The sequence below is a fragment of the Octodon degus genome, unplaced genomic scaffold, assembly GCF_000260255.1.
Source record: "Octodon degus isolate 3935 unplaced genomic scaffold, OctDeg1.0 scaffold00074, whole genome shotgun sequence".
Lineage (NCBI taxonomy): Eukaryota > Metazoa > Chordata > Mammalia > Rodentia > Octodontidae > Octodon > Octodon degus.
In genome coordinates this window covers 7,193,828-7,206,567 of record NW_004524650.1, presented here as the reverse complement: position 1 = coordinate 7,206,567, position 12,740 = coordinate 7,193,828, and the positions used below count along the sequence as shown (strand labels likewise).

At 40.0% G+C, this 12,740-nt stretch overlaps 1 protein-coding gene across 1 annotated transcript in view; it reads right to left on the bottom strand.

Moving 5' to 3' along the window:
- The window catches only part of Bcar3 (BCAR3, NSP family adaptor protein), a 121,032-nt gene extending 114,981 nt beyond the window's left edge, over positions 1–6,051 (bottom strand). Inside the window, exon 1 of the mRNA XM_004635715.2 lies at positions 5,933–6,051. The gene's annotated coding sequence lies outside the window, so the exon portion shown is untranslated. The remainder of the gene's footprint in view (positions 1–5,932) is intronic.
- Positions 6,052–12,740: the final 6,689 nt, after the last annotated feature.

Genomic DNA, 12,740 nt, shown 5'->3' with positions numbered 1-12,740 from the left:
GTACCAACATTCACCTTGAGTGAACTCAGTGTCCCTGATCTCCCCCCAAAATTACGATTTTAGTGAAGCCTAATGCCAACATATGGAGGAAAAACACCCACAGAAACTCCAGTAAAAATTAGGACTATTTTCTAGAGATATAAGGATCCTCTCTACTGGCCACAATACTAGAGTGGCTGCACAAGACAGCAGGCCAGCTCAGCCCTGTGCTCCCCTCTCCAAAAGCTGCCCTCATCCAAGACCAGAAAGAACAGACATTTGTTGCACAACTTATCTCAAGCCCTCCTCCTTTCTGACCCTCCTTCCCACTGCTCTGGGCAGGGAAGAGCTCTGGGGAAGATTACCACTTTCTGGCGCCAGTGCAGTCAGTTTGACCAAAACTAGACCCTGAGATATGACTTTAAGATAGCCTCCACAAGTTGACAGAGGTGGCACTAAGATAAACACAGTAGAGCATGCAAAGGAAACACTGTATATACAACACACACACACACACACACACACACACACACACACCTGGGTATGGTGGCACACATTTGTAATCCCAACAGTTTGGGAGGCTTTAGAGGAGGATTCCAAGTTTGAGTCAGGCCTGGGTAACTTGGCAACTTAGTGAGATCCTGTCTCAGAATAAAAAATTAAAAAGGCTGGAGCTATAGACCAGTGAAAAGGCCTTGGAGGTTCAATTCTTAGTACCAAAAACAAAACAACAAATTGTTTTTAATATAAAAACTGCTTTGCCATGCAATAAAACAAAACTGGATGAGTGAAAGACCTTTTGCTCAAGAAATGTAATCTTACCCTTTCCTCTGTTCTTTGCCAAACCTGGCCTGCTCCATGTCCACCCAGGGCCACCATAGGAAAAGTAGGCTCACAGTGGGTGCAGAACATTAGAACTGAGTTCCAGGAAGGCCCCTATTGGTTCTGCCCAGTACCTGGCACACTGTCAGCACTTGCTTAATGTTAATCATTGTTACTGAAAAAAAAAAAAAAAACAAAAACAAATTCCCTACCCTTCTAGCAGACCATCAGTGATGTAAGACAATCAGGATTCCCCAGCCAGTCTCTCCTTTTCAGACTATCACCTTCCTACTTAATACATAGGACCAGATCATTTCAAAAAACTTGGGGGAGGCATCAGTAGCACCTTACAAAAGCTCTCATATGCAAAGGCCACACTGTTGAATAAGTCTATTTCAAGACAACACAAAGGGCAAACATTATTCATGTCTTTGGCAGCTTTTTTTCTCTGTATCTGCAAGATCAATCTAGATTTCAAGATTGAGCAAAAATACACTAAAAATGCCTTTCTGCAGGTTACCGCCCCTTAATTTACTCTCTGGTAACAAAGGACGGTAGCACCTCCCTTTCCTTTTTCTCAACAAACATATAGGTGCCTGCTCCACAAAAGACCCTTAGAGAAACAAAGATGCCTTGGTGCAAGCTGCAGCCTCTGACTATGAACTTCAATAAGAGAAGAGTAGAACTCAAACTCATGAAAAGTGACACTTGTACTGCAAGGAACAATATTTAATTTTGGCAAATGAACCTCAGAAGTATCTCAGAAAGGACAACCATGGACATGAAACATTTTGAAAAGTTGACATTTTCAGGGAAAGTCTTTCAAGAGAATGCTGTTAGGGCAGATGCATAAGAAGCAGGCAGTATCCTCAGAGGCACAGCACACTGCAAACTATGTAGCTTGAGAGGAGAAGTTGAGGATTTTCTGGAAAATTCACAGCTTAGGACCAGACCATGAAGTCTTGAAGGTTCTGTCAAACTGTCTGTACTTGACTGTAAATGCTAGGGAAGACCTAGAAGAGCTGGATAGAGTGCAGTCAATATCCACGTAAACAGCTAGTATTTCTGGAAGGTTATAGGGGAGGTTACACTTGCTAATGTTAATTGATGGAAGAATGATTAAGAATTCTACTTGGGTAGTGGTTAGAGGGGGGAAAGAAAGGTCAGCAATGATGAGACACTGGAAGCTCAAAGTTTCAGCTGGAAATAACGAGGCCATGGTAGAACAGCTTGATGCTGGAACATGTCCACCAGTTTCAGATGAGGACTCCTGAAGGAGGAAGATAAGAAGCTATGATACCAGGGTGCAGGTCTATGAGGAGCTTATATACTACTATGGGCAGTGAGGGGCAAGGACAGATGTAGATTTTTAGTAATTATCCACAGATAGGGAATATTTAAACCAGAAGGTAGGTTCCTGAGCTTTTTATTATCAAATGTGAACATGTAAAAGTATCTTTTAAAATGCCGGGAACTATGCAATATCCATGAATTTTATCCTTCCTCTTTCACCATGGTTCTTTCAAGCCTACCAATTCCAAAAGCAAAGAGTTCTGAAAGCATATAATGGCAAATTTCAGTCTGGCTATATGTAAGAATCGTGGGAAGCCTTTAAAAGCCTGATGCCAAACCACAGCCTAGAGCAATGAAATTAGAATTTCTGGGGGTAGAATACCAGCTTATTAAGACTTCCTAGTATTGTCCTAAGTAGAGTCACTGCTGAGAACCACTGGGTCAGTGAATCTTTCTAGTACAGAACAACTTACACTCATAATTGTTTACCTGGATAACAGACTCAAATGACAGAGTATGATCATTCAGTCCACAGAAGCATTCATTTAATATTTATAGAGGCCTTATTGTGTGGCTGGCACTGTGCTGTGGATTGTGTCAAATAAGACAAAAGTGGTTCCTATCCTTAAGAGGTTAATACCCTATGGAGGAAGCAGTCATTAAATAATGAATAAATGCTCATAGTTCCCAGTTTAGTCTTCCAGATAAGGAAAATAAATATTCATTCACATGAAACCTGTCTTTTAAGTTTACAGTGTACCAGGGCTGAGGACTTAATACATTAGATAAGGCCTGGCTTCCAGGGCACCAACATTTGTGATGAAGGAGTCCAACTGGCACAAATAATAAAATAAGCTAAGTAGTATCCAAGTCACAAGCACTCCAAAGAATATAAAACAGGATGGAATGATAGAAAATATTTGTTGGGCTAAATTAGAAAGGTCTAGAAAGGCCTTTATTAACAGGTAACAATATATGAGACCAGAAAAAAAAAATGATAGAAAAGAATTCCAAGCAGAAATCAGCAAAGTCAGAGGTCTGATAGTAGAGCAAGCTGTTGGAACAGCACAGTGGAGTCTCCTGGTCCAGGCTCCCACATCTACTCTACGTTGAGATGATTCTGTTTTGGTATCTGTCATCATTATATATTTCTTATGTACTAGTTAATCTTTAAAATTCAAAATGGTATGAGTCAGATCCTAGGTTTCAAACCTCTACCCTGCCTCTGCCTCACTAGCTGTGTATATGGCCTGGACAAGTTACTCAAACTCTGACCGTTTCTCATTTATAAATGAGTTAGCATTACCAATTTCATGAAAGTTGTGAAAATGCCAAGTGATTGTGTATGTGATACTCTTGACATACGCCAAGCATTCAATGAACGGTAAGTCTCCTCTAAGAAGGGCAGGGCCGTGTTGATCTTGTTTCTTTAGAGTATTCTTCTTACAGCAGAAGTTCACAAATGAAATCACAGCCACTTGAAAGGATGAGGAAGGAAATGCTTAAAACTAGAACAGTTATAACAACACCAAGGCAAGTAGACATGGATATACAAACAGGCACAGGGATAGATAGACACACACACACACACACACACACACACACACACAGAGCCATGAGCAGGCTCTGAAAGAAACACCTGGGTGAAATGTTGACTACCTACTTTGACCTCTGCTGGGCAGGTAAACAGACACAGTGTCTAAGTATACATTGGTCAAAGACTCTACATCTTGATATGAAAGTGCGAGTCTTGGGTGAACATTAAGAAGAAGAGAGAAGGGGCGGCCAAATAGCTCAGAGGACTGAAGCACCTGCAAGCAGGGGTTGGGGGTTCAATCCTTGGGCCTGCAGTGCCAGTCCCAGTGCTGAGATGGCAATTGAGACTGGGTGTGGTGGCATGCGCCTGTAATCCTAGCTCTTGGGAGGCTGTAAACACTACTAGTCTGATCTAGTAGTGAGAGCCTGAACATCGTGGAGACAGTTCCCTAAAAGTAAAAAAAAAAAAAAAAAAAAAAAAAAAAACACCAGGAGCGAGCCTAACAAGCTTTAACTATAGTACTGCCTCCCCACGCCTGGCCAGGGGCTGGGCTTTGACAGCTTCTTAACAGGGCCCAACTCACTTGCTTTACAAAAGTACTTCAAAGAAACTGATGATCTTGTAAGCTGAGGCAGAGATAAGTGACTTGCTTATTTGGATTTTTCTCTTATGTTTGAAATGGGATATTTTTCAAATTAAATTCATAGATGGTTATCTGATGCAGGCCTTCAGGTCTTTATGTCATATTTTATCATCCCTTCAGCTCCAACTATTATCATGACAGAGAAATTACAATTTGAATCTGTAGTTTTAACAAAAATCTCTGCAGAGTTTGAGATAGGAGCTAGAATACCCCACAAATAAAATTGGCTTATCCACTTAGAATGAAGCTTTACTTGGGTTTAGGAGCTAAAAGTATCCCTTTATTTTTGAAGTATAAACTTATTAAGTGTAGCCAAATGATTAATGTATGAATAATTCTTCCATGGATTGTCTTTCAAGCAACATAGTGCTGGATTTACAAGATAAGGGTTTTAAGATTAGCATACATTTAACAAGCAGTTCTTTCTGTAAGAATAGAGGTTGAGTTCTTGTTTAGTCACCCTGAAAATGTCAGGCTTGCCCATAGCAGTTGAGAGAAAGTTAGGACTGGGCAGTGGGGAAACCCCTGGCGAAGCAAAGTATTTACCTTATACTGCTACACTGCCTAAGCCCCTTCTCCCCAAACCGCTTTGCCTGTAGGCTTAACTGATTAACTGGGCAGCCCCTCCCCACTTAGCCCTGCTCCTCCAAGTCTTGGCCCCTGAACCGAGGCCTCCTCTTTCCACCAGGATCCTGTCTCACCCCCTGGCAACACACCGGGACATAATCGGCCCTCAAACTGACCTTCCCTCGGCCAATGTGCTTTTCGTGGAGAGGTCTAAGTAGCCTTGGGAGATCAGAGTCAAGGTTGAAACGAATCTCTTAAGTGCACAGCTTTATTCCATCCCAGCTAATGGCTTTACGCAAGGGCAGACACGAGGTCGAACAAACGGTTTTCCCCCATCGCACCTTGTTTTAAATGAACACTAAAACCAGAATTGTCCACCAGCTCCCACGCCCACCACAACCGACAGCTCGGGGGAATGTGCAGCCTCGCCCGGGGCTCCAGAGCACTCTCACCGCCTCCCGACAAGCTTCTACACCAGATCAAACTATTAATTAGGGGCTACAGTCTAGATAGGGAACGATGGGCTGCGATCCTCCACCCTCTCCATCCCACCGTCCCTTTCCGCACATTCCCCCCTCTCCAGCTCCAAGGGAGCAACACAGCCAACTATTCATTCTTTCAACAAAGGAGCTAGAGGGAGGGATGTTGTCAACAGTTACAGAACAGGCGCCTTCGCTTTCTTTGTAAACTTTCCCCAGAGATTAGTGGAGAAACTGCCTATTCCGATCCTTGGCTTCCAGGGAGCCCCTTCCCTCCGTCCTCGCATCTCCCTCAGCCCGGCGGGCCACAGAAACGACCGGACCCAGAGAACACGGAGCAAGATGTGGCTCCCGGGCAAAGGGGAAAATCGCTGAGCGTTCTGGGGGTCCCACGCACGCAGGTGCCCGGAAAGCAGAAAAACTCGGTCCCCATTTCAGCTACGTCCGCTCGTCGGGTCGCTTGGGAACAGCAACGAGCGCCGGCTCCACTCTTCCCAGAGCCTAACTTTCTCCAACAAACTTCCCAGAGCGCCCTCACGGTTGCCAGGAAAGGCCCGGGCGTCCAGAGAGCCGCAGCGACCCGCGGACGCGCGGCGCACGGCTCGCACTCACCTCCGGGGCGCCGCTCGGCTCACAGGCGCCGCGCTCCACCCGCCCGGTAGCCGCTGGCGCAGCCGGGGCTGCTCAAGGCCCGCGGAGGCAGCTCCGAGTCCCAGCCCGCAGGGGCGGCAGCAGACTCAGCTCTGAGCTCCGGGGCGCGCTCCGGCCCCCAACTGGTGATTTGCGGCTCCACTGCCCCACCCCGGCGAGCCGATTCGCAGGGCCTCGCGGACCCCACCCCACCCCGAGACATTTACATTCGGTGACCTCGCCTGGCCCTCCTCTGCCTGGATTGTAGATTGTGGCTCTTCAATCTGCAGAGTAGCCAGTTCGTGAGTGTAGACTGGCCAGCTCCTAAACTGACTCCTCTGAAGAGGACAACTTTCCTCTATCTGTTCTTACCTCTTTCCCGCCTTAATTACCCAACAGACCTGCCTAGCTGTCTGCAAACACCTGACTAATTTTCAATTTAAAAGACTTTGATGTGACAAAGACCTAGGTAACCACAAGGAACAAGTTATAGTAACAAGCAAATTAGTCACACTCATGGACATACTGAAAGCCAAATGCGGGTGGAGGTACCATTTCAGTACTAAATATTTTATTGATATGGCAAATCGGAGCTCACTGTAGAACTTACACTATTGAACATCATCATGTATTATTATAAGGCCACAGAAATAGTATAAGGATAGACAAAATGACCACAGACTGGAGTCTGCAAACAGGTTTATACTACATGTTCACTTGATTAATGTCACATGTATTATTTGGTGCATTGGAAATAATAGCGTGTCTTTCCAGTAAATGTTGCTTGAGCCACAAAATATTCATATAGGAGAAAACAGCATCTTTTTATTTATGTTTAATTTACAAAATTAAAAAAAATCTTTTATTTATTTGGCACGGGGTCTCTCTATGCACCTCAGACTCATAGTGAGCCTCCTGCCTTAGCCTCCGCAGTTCTGCGATTACAGGTGTGCACCACCATGCCTGATTTCAGTGGCCAGCACAGTGCACCCCGAGTTCCAGAGGCCATATGGCATGTGGAATTGGGGATCAAATGCACTGAGCAATCTCCCCAGCCCTAAAAAAGCATCTCTATGTCTACCCTACATTGCACCACACCTGACCCCAGCTCAATTCTCCATGGATTTTAGATATAAATGTAGATTTAAAAACAATAACACTACCCAAAGAAAATATTTTTGTGACCTTAGGGAGTACTAACTACAAAGGAAAAAAAAAAAACAAAAACAAAAAACAAAACCTGGTCATTAGGCAACACTGAAATTATCCCGTCATTTTTAACATTTTTTTTTTTTTTTCAGAACCGGGGATTAAACTCAGGCCCTTGCGCTTGCCAGGCAAGCGCTTATTCTATTGAGCCATCTCCCACGCTCCATTTTTAACACTTTTTGAAGGAGTTCTGGAAGTCTTTGGTGAGTAACTTTTTGAATTATCATAAAAATTATAGAGAATGCTGCTTTTGGGTGGCACCCAAGAGAAAGGCAGACTCATACAAACATTATAGTGTGTCCTTACCTATCACAATCATTGGATTTGGTGCTGTGCAACTTCTGGGACTGCCCCAAAGTCAAACAACCATGAAAGTTAAATATGCTGAATCAATTCAGGACAAGACAGCCATGAGACCCCAACTAAAAAGATGGGAAATAAGACTTCTTGAACTGCTTCAAAAAGTCAAAAGAGTGGTGGGATAAAGTTGCGTATGTTCCACATTCTTCTCAGCTGCACATGAGATGTTCTCCAAAACAGACCAGGGACTAGCACATAAAGAATACTTAAGTAAATGCAGTGGAATTGAAATTATCCCATGTATACTGTCTGATCATAGTAAGATGAAACTGGAAATTATTAACAAAAGAAACCACAAAACACCATAAACACATAGAAATTAAATAACACCCTCCTAAACAACCAGTGGATCACAGATAAAATTAAACAATGTTTGTAATCAAATGAAAATGTAAATACAAGTTACATAAACCTGGGGGACGCAATGAAAGCTATCTTAACAGGAAAATTTGTAGAGGCAAATTTGCACATTAGGAAAACAGAACAAGCCCAAGTTAATGATCGTATGCTACAACTCAAGGTTGAAAAAGAAGAACAAGTAAAGTTCAAAGCTCAAAGAAGGCAGGAAATGATAAAGACTAGAGCAGAAATAAATGTAATGGAGATAAAAAAAAATACAAAGAATTAATGACTCAAAGAGTTTATTCTTGGAAATAAATAAAATTGATAAATCCCAGCCAACCTTACAAAAAAAGGAAAGGAAAAAACCTCAAATTCATGCTATAAGAAATGAAAAGGATAAATCACTACAAGCCTATAAACATTCAGAATATAATCAAAACTTACTCCAAAATCTTCACTTTCAAAAGATGGAAAACACAGAGAAAATGGACAGCTTTCTAAATACATATTAATTGCCAAAGCTGAGTCAAGAAGCTATACAAACTCTGAATAAGCCAATACCAGGACATGAAATTGAAAATGTAATAAAAAAATCTATAAACAAAGAAAAGCCCAGGTTCTGATGGATTCATGGCTGAGATGTACAGCAAATTTAGAGAAGATTTAGTGCCAACTTTTCTGAAACTCTTCAATGAAATGGAAAGGGAAGCAATTCTCCCAAATTCATTCCTGGAGACAAGTATTATTCTGATACCAAAACCAGAGAAAGTTACAACCAAAAAAGAAAACTATAGGCCAATGTCTCTGATGAACATAGATGCAAAAAACCTCAATAAAATACTAGCAAACAGAATGCAGAAAATCATCAAGAAAATCATACATCATGACCAAGTGGGATTCATTCCAGGAATGCAGGGATGGCTCAATATATGCAAGTCCATAACTGTAATACACCACATCAATAGAGCCAAAGATAAAAATCACATGATCATCTCAATAGATGCATAAAAAGCTTTTCACAAAGTCCATCACTTATTCATGATAAAGGCTCTACAGAAAATCAGAATAGGTGGTCTTTACCTCAACCTGATAAAAGCCATCTATGAGAAAGCAACAGCCAACATCACACTGAACAGACAAAAACTAAAATCCTTCATTTAAAAATCAGATACAAGATAAGGATGCCCACTGGCACCGCTCTTATTCAGTACAGTTCTAGAAACATTGGCCAGATCAATTACACAAGAGAAAGAAAAAAAGTAATAATGATTGAAAGGAAGAAGTGAAGTTATCATTATTTGCAGATGACATGATACTATAAATAGAAGACTTCAAAAACTCTACAAAGAGACTTGTAGATTTAATAACCAAATTTGGTAGTGTAGCAGAATACAAAGTTGACACTCAAAAATCAGTATCATTTTTGTACAAAACCACAAATGCTCTGAGAGGGAAATTAGGGAAACCATGCCTTTCACAATGACACCTAAAAACATGAAATACTTAGGAATCAACCTCACAAAGGAAGAGATTTATACAGTGAAAATTACAGTACTTTGTGAACTGAGCAACTACACAGCAATGTGTAATACTGAAAACAAGCTTAAAATACCTGTCTTTTTGGTCTTCTAAATCCATACTGCTTCTAATGCCATATCAATTATCGCTCTCTTTAAAGTAAATGTTTGTACAAAAAAAAAAGGTATTAAAAGTAAATGAGAAACAAGAAAAACAAAAATGTCATAGGATTGGCCTGCTAAAATGTTTACATATAGTTTGATTTATAAATTTCTGTGTAAGAATGTGTAATTGTTTTTTAATATTATATAGGGATTTAAATTTTAGAATATCCATGGTTGTTGGAAAAGAGCAGTTTCATTTTACGTTTAAGGTGTTTGATGTTCAGACAGATAGTGATGTTAAGCTTAATGGCCTCTGTTACATGGTAATAATATCATTAAGCTTCTCTTATGGATTAACAACTAAAGTTTGCAGACCAAAAATTAGAGAGATTGATGGGCTAAAAAGATAGACAATATTTTTGCCCTAGCCCTTCAAGGTCAGTGAGGACTTAGGACATAAGAGAACTTCTGCTGTGACATCCTGTAACTAAGTGGTGTCCCAAATTTTCTGATCAAGGAGATTATGGGACCACACAGGAAAATGTTTGCCTAAGGAGAGTCACCTAGAGAAACAAATTTCTCTTAGGCTTTCACAGAGAGCAAATTGGTCAAGCAATGGCCATGACTCATCCAGATGGCTGACACTGACAAAAGATCTACAAAGTTTTGTACGTGATTCCAGGGTAAATCCTGAGGCGATTTGAATAACTTTGTCAGATAGTAAAAGTTACATTTTGAGTGATATAAGTCTTGCTTTAAATTGGTCTTTAACTATCCAGCAGAAAAGTGTAACAATGAGGCATTAAAAGTAAAGCTATATTAATATGCTGAGCTATAAAAGGCTCACACCAACAACTTCTGACAATTACTAGTTGTGCTGATAATTTACTACTATTATGGACTATTGAACTATATTGGGTTAGTTTGCTGAATTCAAGTTCCTACAGTCTTTGGTCTGGAATCAAATATGAAAAGATCCTTTAAAGATTTCTCCAAATACAGCTTGTCTAATTGCAGTGGAACACCCATCTCTGACAAAACAAAACAAAAAAAGGGGGATATAAATAAAGGACCATTTTGTAATAAAAAATATATATGCATACACAAGATAGTTAGGATAGATATACAGCTGTTTTCTCTCAGTTCATTCATTGAGAAGAAAGGTTTGTCCTAAATTGTTTTAGACAAGATATCATGTCTGCATCTTGTCCTCTGAATAACTCCTACAAAGACAATAATATGCAATGTATCAATTATTATAATTGTCCTACTAACATTGTTTCATTGCTTTTTAATTTTTTTCTCATTAAAATGAATAAAATTACAGTACTCTGAGAAAAGAGATTGAAGAGTATCTTGGTAAATGGAAAGATATTCCTTGCTCCTGGATACATAGGAGCAATATTGTGAAAATAGCCATACTCCCAAAATTACAGATTCAATGTAATCCCAATGAAAATATCACTAGTATATCTCAGAGATGTAGAGAAAATATTCATCTGGAACCGTAAGAGACCTGGAATAACAAAAGCAATCCTGGGCAACAAAGGAAAGGCAAGAGGCATCATAATCCCTGACCTGAAATTATACTACATAACTACTGTGATGAAATCAGCAGGACACTGGCAAAAATATAGACTTGAGGATCAATGAAACAGATCAGAATATGCAAACACAACTACAAACACACTTAGCCACCTTATATTTGACAAAGATGCCAAACATGTTTCACCGGATAAAACAGGGCCTCTTTAGTAGATGGCGTTGGAAAAACTGGCTTTCCACATGCTAAAGACTAAAATTAGACCATGTCTATCACCATGCACCAAACTATAGCCAGAATAGACCAAAGATTTAACATTATTTTGGAAACACTAAATCTCCTAATGGGAAAAGGTAGTTGGAAATCTTAAAGGCACAGAGGTAGGCAGAGAGTTCATGAACGAAAACCAAACTGAATGGAACATACTTCAAAGAATCAACAACTGGAATCTCATCTTTTTGAGAGAGAATCTCATCTTTTTCTGCATGTCAAAAGAAATCACCAACAGACTAAAAAGAAAACCCACAAACTGGGAAAAAATTATAGTCAACTGCCCCTCTGACAAAAACCTTCTATCTAGAACATATAAAATATTAAAAAAAAATCAGGCCCCCAAAATTCAAAGACCCAGTCCAAAAATGAGCATCTGAAATGAATGTTCACTTCACAGATGAAGAAATACAAATGGCAAATAAAAATATGAAAAAATGTTCAACATCATTGATCATTCAAGAAATGTAAATTAAAGCAATACGGATATTCTACCTCACCCCAGAAAGACAGGCTATATCAAGACATCAGCTAATAACAAATCCTGGAGGTGCCGTGTGGAGAAAGGAACACTTCTCCACTCTTGGTGGGAGCAGACTGGTACAACCACTATGAAAATCAATGTGGAAATTCCTCAAAAACCTATGATTGCAGGTCCAATTTAACACAACTAATCCCCTCCTGGATATTTTTCTAGAAGAATGGAAAACGTCATACCACATCATACCACAGCAACTTATATTCAACCAAGTTTATAGCAGTGCAACCTGTCATAGCTAAATCTTGGAAGCACCCCAAATGTTCATCAACTGAGGAATGGATAAAAAAAGGAGTAATTTTGTCAGGTATAGAAAAGGATAAGCTTGAGGCTTTTCCCGGTAAATGGAGACTATTCTAGTCTAGAATAGTCTAGAGACTATTCTTTTAAGCGAAATAGATCAGACCTGCAAGTGAAAACATCATATTATCTCCTTAGTGTAAGAACTTGAAAGGGTAAACAAAATTTGAAGAGTACAATAGATACTTTGAAAAAAGAATGAACCTGTTCAAAAGGAAGGGATTACTGAGGTGAGGAGGACAGGAGAGGGATTGCAGGAAAATGTATGTAAGCAGGATGGTTTGGATAATTGTACTGTGGATTTATGCTGGCTTATGAAAATATTTAATTAATGTTAATGCTTACTTTTATTTTGGTCTTTTTTCCCAATTTTTTTCAGTTTTTTTTTAATGAGCAGAATATATTTATTGAGAGAAAGAAAGTTCCTGTCCAAGAGAGGGACAGGAGGGGGGCCTGAGCAGGTAGTTCCCCTTCTTTTTTTTCAATTTTGTCCTTTTTTTCTCTTCTTAATTTCTTATAATTTTTTCCTTTCTTATTCCAATTTTGCATGCATATATCTAATAATCTGGGCAACTAATTTGAAGATAACATTATACAATAAATACA